Below are 13196 nucleotides of genomic sequence, written 5' to 3' on the forward strand. Positions count from 1 at the left end.
TTTCATACACAAGGTGAATGAATGATGTGTTGGCTGGCTTTCTCTTCAACCTCAATGTGCAAATTGACATTGTGGTCAATGTGTAGGGAAGTAAGAAAATAATTTTCCCTTTATTGTCCTGGGTTCTTAGCTGAGAAATGTCTTTAATAAAAGATTAACAGGAGAAAAACAAACAAAAGTTTAGTAATGTATACTTCGTTTATACATGGGAGAAAGCCAGGAAAACTGAGTAACTCTCCAAAATGGCTGAAGCCACCACCTTAAATACTTTCCTCAGCTAAAATCAGATGATGGGGGTGGTGAAAATCAGTTATTGAAGGTTACCAGGAAAAACTCATAAACAAGGATAAGGCTGTTATGAAGATTTTTCTCATGGCCTTCTCCATTGTTAAGGTGTCCAGAGATAAAGTCATCCTGACTCTTGCTGGCGCAGCTAGGGAAACACCCTTACAAATGAAGATTTCCTTTACAAATGTAAATATCTGTTACAAGGGGTAACTTCTCCTTGGTTTTCAGAGCCTTTCCCAGGTCTGTTGTTTATTTAAAATAACCAACCTAAAATAATCCTTTTGCCCAAGACATATGTTGAGGTGACAAATTCTGTTACCCTACAGATGCAACACAACTTCCATTTATGGCTATTGTCTTACACTTGACAGCAGATGAAACTGTTGCCATAATCTATTTTACCATCTTTTCTCATCTGTTAGGGCACACACTAACACAATACGTTATGGGAGGAAATCTGCCTTCAAAGTACACTTGTCATATTGAGAAAGTTTTTCTTATATTTTTCAAATCCCTTGATATCTTTCATCCTGCTTCTGAGAAAGTACACATGGTACTTGTCCAGAATGTTCTCCATACTACTATCAGATTTTGCATTTAAAAATGCAAACAGAATAAAGACTTTTTCTCTTTAAGGCTCTTCATTTCTTTTCCTTCCTCATACTGACAAATTCCAAATTCCTTATGGATTACAAAGTACTTCAAGATCTGGATCCTACTTATTTTTACAACCTCTGCAGACTAGTGTTAATTCCTTCCTCTTCTCTTACTCACTTCCAGTGAAGTGCTAGTAAATTAGGTGAGGGTGGAGGTGGAGGTGGAGATACAGGAGGGAAAGGCCCTGATTTGTAGCATTTTCTGATTTCTACAGGATAACTACTACCATGGCCTGTACCAAGCTACAAATGGCTTAATAATTGGCTTGTAAAATTCCTCCCCACACTACTGTTTTTCTGCCTAGAATATTCCTGCTAACCCCAATACCTCATAATCATTCTTCAGGTCTCAGTTTCGATGTAATTTAGATTCCTGCAGCAAGTCATTTCCGACTATCTCATGAGTGGGTGAGAGGTCCATCTTGCGCGCTCCTCTAAAGCCTTTGCTCCTCTTTGTGGCCTTCGTTATGTTGCACTTGTCTCTTTACTCTTCTGAATTCCCCAATTGCCTAAACTCTTAAACAGGGCAGAGAATACTGTATTCCTAATACCGTATTCAAAAAGTTTCTGTTATGTGGTAGATCAATAACTACTTGTTCAATTAATGAGTGAGAATTTATTCATAAATTGGTTTCATATCTTAAATTCACATTATTTCATGACACTATGACAAATCAGTAACAGTAACAAAAATGAATTTAATATTTCAATTGCTAAAAATCAAATAATATAAGAACAAAGATGTTATCAGAGAATAAGTGTGTTTTAATTACCAACAAAAAACATGGTCATAGGTCCATTATTTAAACTTAACTTAAAAATTTGCTAGAATTCAGTGAATCTCAGGTACTGAATATGCTAGTTAATATTAACAGGTTATCCTAAGGCTACTAAGAGCATAGTTGGCGCTTGAGAAATTTGTGGTGAGTTGGATAACTCCACCAGCAGAATGAATGCTTCCTTGAAGTGAACAGGACACTGGACTGGTGGAATCTCCCTCCAGGATGTGCCAATGAACCAGTGTGACCTTATTGTATAAAGTCCAGACATAAGTGATCAGAATGAGGAGCATCAAAAGAAATATGAACTAAGAAGTGACAGCTATTCACAGACCAAATAGAAAGTCAGTTCATGTGAAGAGTGAACAGAAATCAAGGGCAGGTATGTATGAAGGGGCCAGTGAGCTTCGAGAGCCCAGTGTGCTGCTTTCTCTTACCCAGTTACAGCAATGCAGATGGAAAAAAAAAAAAAATGTGACTCAGATACAATAACGGTTCTGCTTTATTAGAAAGATGCAGAAGTTCTGCCATTGGCGTCTACTTAAACCCAGATGATCTATAGCAGAAGCCTCTGGATGATGCCCATGACTAAGTGCAGAATTATTAGACCTTGAAAGAGTCTCAGAAACTGTTGGTTGGAGCAGGGTTGTCTGTAATTTTTTTGCTAATACTCTATTGTGGATAGAAAATCAAGCCACTGTTATTTTAGTCTTTCTGTCTTTAGCTAGGTCTCTGTGGATTTAGAATAAATAATAGAGAATCATTGATCTGTGGTCCTTTGTGCTAGAACATGATGTGTAGGGTCCACATGGAATGCTGATTCATAGGGTAAACTGAGAAATATCACTAGACCTTTAGCATGTTTTTTAGCATCCATCGAGCACAGTGTTCTGAATGTGAAAGATGATATTTGCATCTTTGACTTTTCATCCCACAGGAGGTAAAGTCGTTTAGTCTCTGGGTCCACACCATTTGCAGAAGTACATTGAGATATATGTTGAGGATCAGCTCTTGGAGAGTGCAAATAATGCCTCTTGCTGCTGCTTTGGTTTTTTGTGCTGCCATCCTTACTTTCCATATTGTGCGCCACCCACTTCCTTGCTGTTTCATGAGCCTATGTGCAAAAATCTAGAGCAGTAACAGAAACTTAGGAGATCAGCTGGAGACTACAGAAGGACCAGGTCCCTGCCACCACCAGAAAGCCTTCTTCAGGATTCACATGCCTGCCGAAGTAGGGTAGGCCTTATGGGAGGTGATACTGAACCCTCCGTCAGCCTGTCCAGGGAGCATCTGAGAGAACCGGGAGCCTTGTAGTCAAAGAAGTGGATATCTTCAGCAGGTTTACTCTTTTTTTAAAAAAATGTATTTTAAAGGTCCCTTCATCAGCTGTGGGCAGCAGTGAGTCAAAGAGACTTTTCTAGGATCTGCCCCCAAGTCCCTGAGGCAGGCACAGCCAGCAGTGGGTGGGAATTGGTATGTAGTGTCATAGAAGTAGCTTACTGATACCTTGCAAGGCCCACCTCAGGAAGTTTAACAGCACTGCCTTTAAGAGAGTACAGATCAAAGCAAATAAACTAACCCCCTGCCTCTTTCTGCTGTCCCAAGAAATCTAATAGCAAGATTCCAGGAAAAATAACAAAAGGTTCTAAGCTCTTTCCTTTAGATACCATAAAACTATTGTGTGGCACATTAATAATTAGGCTTTCTTACACTGGGATCGCTTCTCCTACTCTGTCTAAACTCCATATAAAGGCCATATGTGCCTGGCCAGCGTGGCTCAGCGGTTGAGCATACACCTTGGATCCAGGAGATCATGGTTCGATTCCCAGTCAGGGCACATGCCCAGGTTTAGGGCTCCATCCCCAGTAGGGGGCGTGCAGGAGGCAGCCGTTCAATGACTTTCTCATCATTGATGTTTCAACTCTCTCTCTCCCTCTCCCTTTCTCTCTCTGAAATCAATAAAGATATATTTTAAAAAATAAAAATGTAAAGGCTGTATGCAGTGCTACATCTTCTGTCTTGGTCATATATTCATGTAGCCAGTTAAAAGGTAAACTGTTTGAAGAAGATTAACGGATGCTGCCTCTTCCTCTTTGCCCTTTCCCAGTCATGTCTCTATTTCATTTATACATGAACTGTATCCAACACCCCAACCATAACCAAGCTCCAAATATCTACCCATTTGCAAGCCACTTGTTTATTTGTGACTCAGGAAAATGTGCTTTCATAAACTTGCTGCTGAATTAGCCAGAAGGTAGGATGAAAGGGAGTGCAGGAAGGAATGTACATGAAGCAGGGAGGGCAAAAACCAGTGTGGGGGACAGATGGGCGAGAAGGGGAGTGGCCCTCCCTCCTCCATGGTTTCAGTTACCTGTGGTCAACTGTGGTCCAAAAATACTAAACGGAAAATTTCAGACATAAACAATTCATACATTTTAAATTGCATGCCATTCTGAGTAGCCGGGGGAAATCTCACACTATCTCCCTCTGTCCCTCCAGGAATGTGAATCATCCCTTTGTCCGGCACATCCGCGCTGTAAATGCACTACCCGTGTGTTACTGACTTAGCAGCTGGCTCAGTTATCAGATCGACTGGTGCCGTATTGCAGTGCTTGTGTTCAAGTGACCCTTGTTTTGCCTAATAATGATCCCAAAGAGCAAGAGTAATGATGCTGACAATTCAAATATGCCAAAGAGAAGCTGTAAAGCGCTTCTGTTAGGTGAAAAGTTGAGTGTTGTACAATAAGGTAGAGAGAACACATTCACATAACTTCTCTAACAGTATATTTATATATAATATATGTTATATATATTATATATTTTATATATATATCTTTATTGATTTCAGAGAGAGGAAGTGAGAGGGAGAGACAGAAACATCAATATGAGACAGTCATTGATCGGCTGCCTCCCGAGCGCCCCCTGCTGGGGATCGAGCCCGCAACCCGGGCCTGTGCCCTGACCGGGAATCGAACCACGATCTCCTGGCTCCTAGGTCAATGCTCAATCGCTGAGCCAAGCCCAGTAGGGCTCTAGCAGTATATTCTTATAATTGTCTTATTTAACCATTAGTAATGGTTGTTAATCTCTTCCTGTGCCTAATTTATAAATTAAACTTTATGATAGGTATGTATATATAGGACAAAACATAGTATATACAGGGTTTTATGCTTACTGAGGTTAGAGACATCCACTGAAGGTCTTGGAACACAGCCACCATGAAGAAGGTAGCACTACTGTAAAAGATAAGCCAAGTACTGCGGAGTTAAATGGTAAGATCATGAAAATAGTAATTGTATACATAAATAATTTTTATATTTTTAAGAAAAATAAAGCTTTCCTTTTACATAGATAATTTTAGTCACTCAGTGAAGAGGGAAAAACCAGGATTAATGGTTCAATGTTTTCTAGACATAAGTACCTGAGAGTAAAGTGTTTTTTGTTTGGGGTTTTTTTAGAGAGAGACAGAGAAAGGAAAACCAAAATGATGATGCAGGAAAAAAATTAACATTGAGTTTTATTTAGGGTTTAAAAGGTCTAACTATGTGTCCAACTTGCCTGAAATCTCAGCTTGAGAGTTAGTTGTGTATGATGCAAGGTAGGTATCTTGGTCCCTGATCATTTTATTTGTTCTTAATCATCTGCATTATTAAAAAATCTAACTAAATTAGAAATTAATTGTCAGAAAAAGCTAGAATTTTTAAAAATGACTTTATGTTTGTTTTTAAGTAAATGACTCCAAACCACAAAATATTGTTGTGTCAAAATAAGCAGCCTGTGGAGCAGAAGAAAACACTTTAATTATTTTGAAATTAAAAAAAAAAAATCTCAAATGATCTTGGCAAGAAAGTGTTACTCCTTTCAGGTTATTTTTCTTTAAGCTGATTTTTTTTTTAATCTAGCAGATGGAAGAATTTTGAAGGTTAAGTTAAAGTACTACCAGCTTCAAACCCGAAAGTCTGCTTTTAGGAACAGACATAATTTTACATCTTGATTTTGCACAAATCTTCCCTTTCTAATCTCAAGTAGAACTTGTTTTTCTTTTGAAATAGTTTATGGTCACTGATATTGTGCTACCATGTTATTAGAAGAAAGTCATAGGTCCCAAATTACCTTGAAAAATTCTATGACTAGAACTTTAAAAATAAAATACCTTGTACAAAGTCTGCGTTAATGTTTGACTTTCAGTGTTTAAATAAATATATTGTCCCATCCTATATTGGAGTAATCACTAGGAAGGTTGAAGAAACTGGCAGTAATTTCTCGGTCAGAGGGTATAAAATAAAGGCCTGCTAGAGAAAGGAGGCCCTTCCCCTTCCTTGGGGAATAAGAAATGGGTGAGCCACTGGGTGAGGGAATGGAATGGAACACTTTTTGATAGTCAGGAGATTAAAATTTGCAAATGTAGGCTCCCTGGTGCCAGGGTGAGCAAGGAATGAGATTTCTTTTTTTTTAAATATATCTTTACTGATTTCAGAGAGAGGAAAGGAGAGGGAGGGAGAAAGAGAGAAACATCAATGATGAGAGAGTCATGGATCGGCTGCTTCCCGCACGCCCCCTGCTGGGGATCAAGCCCACAACCCGGGCCTGTGCCCTGAGCGGGAATCGAACCCTGATCGCCTGGATCCTAGGTCAACACTCAACTGCTGAGCCACGCCCGGCTGGGCAGGAATGAGATTTCTTACTAATATCCAAGGGCCCTGTGGATAGTGCAGTTAGTTTAGGTGATGTAATACTTGATACAAACAACTGGACAGGTAAGTGATACCCAGTTCCTTGACCTGCATTTCAAGGGCAGCCCAGGCAGACACATGCATAGGGACTGAAGGAGACCAGAAAAATTGCACTTTCCCCAACCTGTGTCTTTAAAATAATCTGGCCTCAGTTTCCAACCTCAATGGCAGCTTACCAAACTCAATAATTTCAGTATCATTCAATTTCTAGAAAAAATAATCACTTTGTTTTGTATTACAAGATGAAGAAATTAGCTATGCATTTTAAAGAGGGATTAGATCACTTCGGGGAATTGGGAATAGGATTTTGCCAATGTTTGCCATCATTGGAGAGCTCTGCGATGATGATTCCGAATGAATCCGTGGTCTCCTCAAGTGTAGAACCTAATGGACAGGTGTTCATTTCAATATAACAGAAGTAAGATGGAGTTTCAATTCAAATTCTACCAGATGGTATTGTCACAGATTCTAAAGTACACAATCAATGGTAGATGTCATTCTCATATTAAACCAGAGATGAGCATTATGGCAAGATGTACTAGGGCATGGTAAGAGCATATGCACTAAGGGAGAAAAATTCTAATTTTTGAAATGAGATTGAGAGGATAGCGGGCCATGAGTGTTTTTTAGAACCACGGGAAGAAAATTACTTTGCAAAATTAATGTGAACTGGGACGTGATAATTATCCTCATTTTTAAAAAATTATATTTGGTCTACTTATATATTGTATAAGAATAATACCTTGCTGATTATAAAACAAATATTAAAATATGAAAAGAAATTATACAAATATTTAATAAGCAGAAAATGACTGACATTAAATTTATGTGGTAGAATTTACCACTTAATAAATTACCAAACAATTTGTTGTTTATCATCACAACAGAATCGTTTTTTCCATAAGTGTTGACGTCTATTTTAGAGACGCTATTGAGTAATTTTTTTTTCTTCAGGAATAATTATTTTCACCATGAATCTATTTTGCTAAACCTTTTCATTTCCTATTTACTTGCCAGCCATTGAACATATAGAAAACTGTGCTTTGGATACTAATGTAGAAAATATAAACTGTTTTCATTCATAGCAAGGTTTAAGTTATGCCCAAACTCAAGATACTGTGAAAGCAGCTAAAAATATAACGTTTAGTCCCTTGAAATGACCTTCTATTTACTCAGAGCAAAGGAGCTTTGCAATAAGTAACAGCAAGATTCATTCCATATCAAGAAGTACTACAATGCAAGGGAAATGTGAGGAACTCATGTGGCTCCAACATTGCCCTCAGATAACTGTGTACACATGACAGAGATAGAATGTCCTGTGACAGCTCAGTGTGTGGTAGAGACTTTTCATTGTCAAAATACAGGAACGTTTCTCTGTTCTCAAAACTACTGTAAGCGATTTGCAGATAAGATGCTTTGTCGCCGCTTCCAGGTTATTTCCATTTGCTCAAATGTAGAAGCACGTAGAGTAGCAGATTTATCATTTAGCTTTCCACATCTGGGGAACTGTTACTCGGATGCCATTCCCTCTAATGTTGAGCACACTTCTGTGTTTGGGTCACCAAACTTGGATTCTGCTCTCTCAGTAAGGAAATGCATCTAATCTGCATGGTGTGAGAGTTTGGGGACTAATTCATAGATTTTAATGGTGTTTTCATTTACCGCACTGCGTGAGGTGACAATCACAGTTTGTTTTGTTCTGCCCAAGTTTGATTTCATATCATGTTCGCATATGGCACTTCAGCACTATCGCCACTGGGCCTTCCCCATAGGAGCTGCGCACTCCTGTTCTATGGCTCCTGATGTGACAGGGTACACAGAGAGTGGCACTGGATAACTGAGCCTGTCAAGAAAGGATAAATAGAGTGGATGTATTATTTCTTTGTCATTCAGCTGCACCATGAAGCTACTCTCAAAAATGGGACTGGTTATGCGGTGCAGGTGAGATTTGCAGGATGAATCTCTATGAACGAAACAGCAGCATCTCGATCCTATATAAATATGAGCATGCACTTGATTCTTCATCTTATGTCATTGGTTCATCTAGATGCAGAATCTCAGGCTACCAACAGTCATGTGATGGGACAAAAGGCTCGAAGCTGAGCTTGGAGAAATGAAATCATGATCACCATTTCAATTGCAGCACATATTTTTATTACTGTTGACACTATCTATTGAGAGCTTTCCTCATTCCAGGCACTAAATTATGCCCTGTTCCAAATAAAATCTCACTTAATCTTTGCAACAGCTCTGTGATTTATAGTCTATTATTAGCCCCACTTTACTGATGAGGAAAATGAGGATCAGAGAAGTTAAGTAACTTCCAAAAGGTTCATGATTAAACAGAGCCAGAATTAGAACCAAACTCCAGACCCCTAAGCTATGCAGTGCTGCTAGCCACGGCTATGCATTTTCTTTTTCAGGTATCTTTTAATTGTATCACAAAGACAGAAATAAATGATTTTTTAAGATTATCTACATGCCCTCTGCCCATTCTTTGCATAAGCATAACTATTTCAGGAGTTGACTTTGTCTTGAAAGACAGTATGTCAAATTTTATACTCAGGTAAAGGTGGCTGAAGTAGTGAGCATGTGTCTATGGGATGAATTTGTCTACTATGAATTGTATATCATCCCAACACTGTGGTTAGAATGACTGTATTTATTATGTGGACTGGGGTGGCAATAAGGAGATCATTGTGCTCCAGCATTAAAAATTCATTACAGCCCAGCCGGGCCTGGCTTGGTGGTTGAGCATTGACCTAGGATCCAGGAGATCGAGGTTTGATTCCCCGTCGGGGCACATGCCCGGGTTGTGGGCTCGGTCCCTGGTTGGGGGCGTGTGGGGAGTGGCAGATCGATGACTCTCATCATTGATGTTTCTATCTCTCTCCCTCTCCCTTCCTCTCTCCGAAAACAATAAAGATATATTTATATATTTTAAATTATTACAAAATTTACCCAAGAAGTCATGATGTGGTTTCCAAAAGATTATGCATTTACATTCATATCCCTGAATATTGCTAGATTCTTCATTTAATTAAGTATCCTATTTTAAAGCCATATATGATGCATTATGCTCTATGTATTGTTTGACATACGGCCAATTGTGTGTAACACTCTCAAATCTGCCAGCTGTGTTTAAGGAACACAAATATTTTGTTTTCAGACAGCTTGATAGGAATCCTGAAGTTTGTGAGAAAACAGAACTTCTTAAAAATGGGATTTTTGAAGCACTGGGAAACTCTGAGGTGATATTCACAAAGGACGAATTCCTAATTTTACCATAATAGAAGCCTTGTTGATTTTCAATAATAATATGCTGCCAGCTTGCACTGAGCTCATTTGCCCTTCCGACTTCTAGTTAGTCCCTTTACTTTTTGTTTCAGGACCTGACAGAATAAAGAATGCTTCCCCATTCTGGGCCAAACTGTGCTTTGTTGTGTTAATCACAAAGAGAAAATGTGAGGACCCACAGAGACTGGTTAAAGCGATTTAGACCCTAAGAAATCTAATGTCTCAAACATAATTAAGTGTTATTTTCAGTGTTTTCCTCCCTCTGCCTAAGGACGGAATCTTAACTTGTCCGAATTGCATAGAGCTGGAGTTTGGGGTAAATGCCGGGGGGGGGGGGGGCAGGTGCTGCCCTGACCCTGGGTCTTCAGGCTCCTTTTGGAGATGGAGGGAGTTCTGACCCTTTTATTACCTCTACCAAGGAAGAGGCTGGGGACCTATGATGCCATGTACTTCCAATCTTTGTCAAGGATATAATCCTATTAGACTAGTGCTTTGCAAATTATGGATTGCAATCCATGGGTGAGTTCTGAAATCAATTTAACAAGTTTGATTAGCATTTAAAAACAAATTTGGAATAGAGTACGTTGTACATTTTCAAACTTCTGTTTCAGTTGTGTGTATGTCTGTGTGCTGGGTCAGTATATAAAATAAATTTTTTACCGTTGATTGTAAAATAAGTAGGAAAGCCATGGCATTGAACTTCTACCCTTAACATATCAATTATGACATTCGTTTGCTTTATTTCAGAAGTAAAGAAGCCTTTTTTTTTTTTTTTTCCTGGAGTAAATTGGGGAGTTCAAGTTGAAATAAGTGGGATTTCTAAGCAAAGGGCTTCAGGCAGCCAGTTTGCATATCTTGCTCGGTTTTAATCAGTGCAGATATACAGTTATTACCATGCAGTCATCTCTGCATCTTAGTAAAAAGCCATGTCTTACATAAGAAAGGCAGACATAATTGATTCATATCCTCTGTTTACATAAGGGAAAATGTAATTGTACTAGAAGTCAAGAGATTCAGATCTATGTGAAAAATTTCTACCAGGCCTTACAAATGAACACCTATTATATACAAGCACAGTACTGACAGGGGAAGGGGGTCAGAAATACAAAAAAGTATGATACCCCGGCTCTGTTGTCAAAGATATTTATACTCTAGTGAGAGAGACGACTGGTAATGCAATCATTCAATGGAACAACCAATGTGGGATTGTGCAAGTGCTTGGTCCCTTGGCTCTCAAATTCATTCCTTGCACTTTCCTGCTCTGCTCTGTATCACCAGGGGCTGGCCCCCTACAGGCAACATTTCTAAGATTCTTTTGTCAGCTGGCATCTGCATGAGCTTGAGCAGTGGAAGCCACTGGTAAGATATTGGAGGACAGGAAAGTGAAGCCAAAATATTTGTTCCCTCCTCCTTAGTGTCCATGGCTCCAACTCTGTTTATAGAAATCTGCCACAGTTCCAGGTACCTCTCAGTGACCACGAACCCTGAATTCTGATTCTGGTTGCATCTGCTCCTTCCTTTGGCCTTATGCTCCAGTACTGCAGCAAATTCCTGCTTTTGCTAATCTCTCAATTGCTTCACCATTCCCTTCTGTCCTCTCAGAGACCTTCCATCACCTATGTAACTCTTTTCTGCATTAAATGTCCTGTGTTTTATTTATGTTTTCTTATTTATTTATTTTTTAAATATATATTGATTTCAGAGGGAGGAAAGGAGAGAGAGAGAGAAATATCAATGATGAGAGAGTCACTGATCCGCTGCCTCCTGCACGCCCCCAACTGGGGATCGAGCCCGGATCACCTGGATCCACTCTCAACCGCTGAGCCACGCTGGGCCAGGCAAATGTCCTGTGTTTTAAGTACTCAGAGTTGTTTCTACCTTCCTGATTAGACTCCAGTTAATACAAGAGTTTAGATTGAGATATTTATGCATCATCTTAATAATAATTGATATCAATGTCATGCTTATATGCCTCAAGTATTGTTCTAAGTGCCTTTCATTAGCAGCTCTATTTCACAGATGTGCTTTACCTGTAGAATTCTTCTCTAGGTGTGACCATTCCTCAAATTCATCCTGTGTTTTGTAAATCCCAGTATTTTTTTATATTGATGGATTGCTTGATCAATAAAATGAACATTCATTGATCTTCTACTCTATCCCAGACACTATGATAGGAGCTATAGTTGAAAAAGCCAAGATTACTGAGCTCTATAAATAAGCAGACCATCTTCCAAGCTGCTTTTATAAATGTGATATGACTGCGAAAATCATGGGTCACTCTCTCCCAACATGGGTTTGACCGACAGCTGCCGGGAGGAGGCAGCCTCCCCAGCAGTGTCCCCAGCAGTGGGCTCTCCCAGAGGTGCGATGCTTCAGCACATCTGTGGCCAGGCCGTTTGCCGAGCTCGTGCGGCCACCTGCTCAGGTATATGGTATCGAAGGTCACTTGGCCACCTCTCTTTATTCTGCTGCATCTAAACAGAACAAACTGGAGCTAGTAGAAAAGGAACTGTTGAGAGTAGCACAAATCTCAAAGGACCCTAAATTGGCTGCTTTGATTATGAATCTCTTTGCAAAGTATTCCATTAAAGTGGAAAGCCTAAATGACAGGACCACAAAAGAGAGGTCTTCTCCCCTCCTTTCCAACCTGATCGATTTGTTTGCTGAAAATGGTCACTTGACTAGTACTCCCAGCATCATTTCTGCCTTTTCTACCATGATGACTGTCCACCGTGGAGAAATCCCATGCACAGTGACCACTGCATCTCCTTTAGATGAAGCCACTCTTTCTGAATTAAAAATGGTCCTGAACAGCTTCCTAAGTAAAAGCCAAATGTTGAAATTGGAAGTTAAGGTTGGCCTGTCAATCATGGGTGGAATGATTGTCTGTATTGGGGAGAAACATGTTGATATGCCTGCAAAAACCAAGATTCAGAAGCTGAGCAAGGTTATGCAGGAGGTTTTCTGAAAGTGTTGATTTTTTCTGTCAGTGAAAATTCTTAAACTTGGAGCAACAGGAAAATGCTTCCTGAACAGAAAGGAAAGAAAAAAAATCAAAAAAAATCAAGGGCTACAATGAAGTACAATAGACTTCCACACCTTCCATTCAAGTGAGATCAAGATGGCAGCCCTGAAATACCAGCTTACTCTAGAAATAAAGGTGCATTTGGAAATATTCCCCTCTGATCCTCAAAGAAATCATTTGCAGCCTTTTCCTAAAACCAGCACTCCTTAATTTGTCCATTTGGAATAAACATACATTTTAGTACCAGGGTAAATCAGGTCTGGGAGGTAATATTTCTTTTGTAGCTAAATAACCATTGACGCACAACATTATGGTTGTTTCTCATTACTGTAGTTTGGGGAGCTACTTTTCTCAAACTTTCTCAATCAATAGAATATAAATCTATCAGCTCCCATCCAAACAACCCTCTGGGTATGGA

General features: G+C 39.4%; 1 pseudogene; it reads left to right on the forward strand.

Moving 5' to 3' along the window:
- Positions 1 to 8188: 8188 nt before the first annotated feature.
- LOC107524003 (ATP synthase peripheral stalk subunit OSCP, mitochondrial pseudogene) lies at positions 8189 to 12721 on the forward strand (annotated as a pseudogene).
- Positions 12722 to 13196: the final 475 nt, after the last annotated feature.

The sequence above is a fragment of the Miniopterus natalensis genome, chromosome X, assembly GCF_054644295.1.
Source record: "Miniopterus natalensis isolate mMinNat1 chromosome X, mMinNat1.hap1, whole genome shotgun sequence".
Classification (NCBI taxonomy): Eukaryota; Metazoa; Chordata; class Mammalia; order Chiroptera; family Miniopteridae; genus Miniopterus; species Miniopterus natalensis.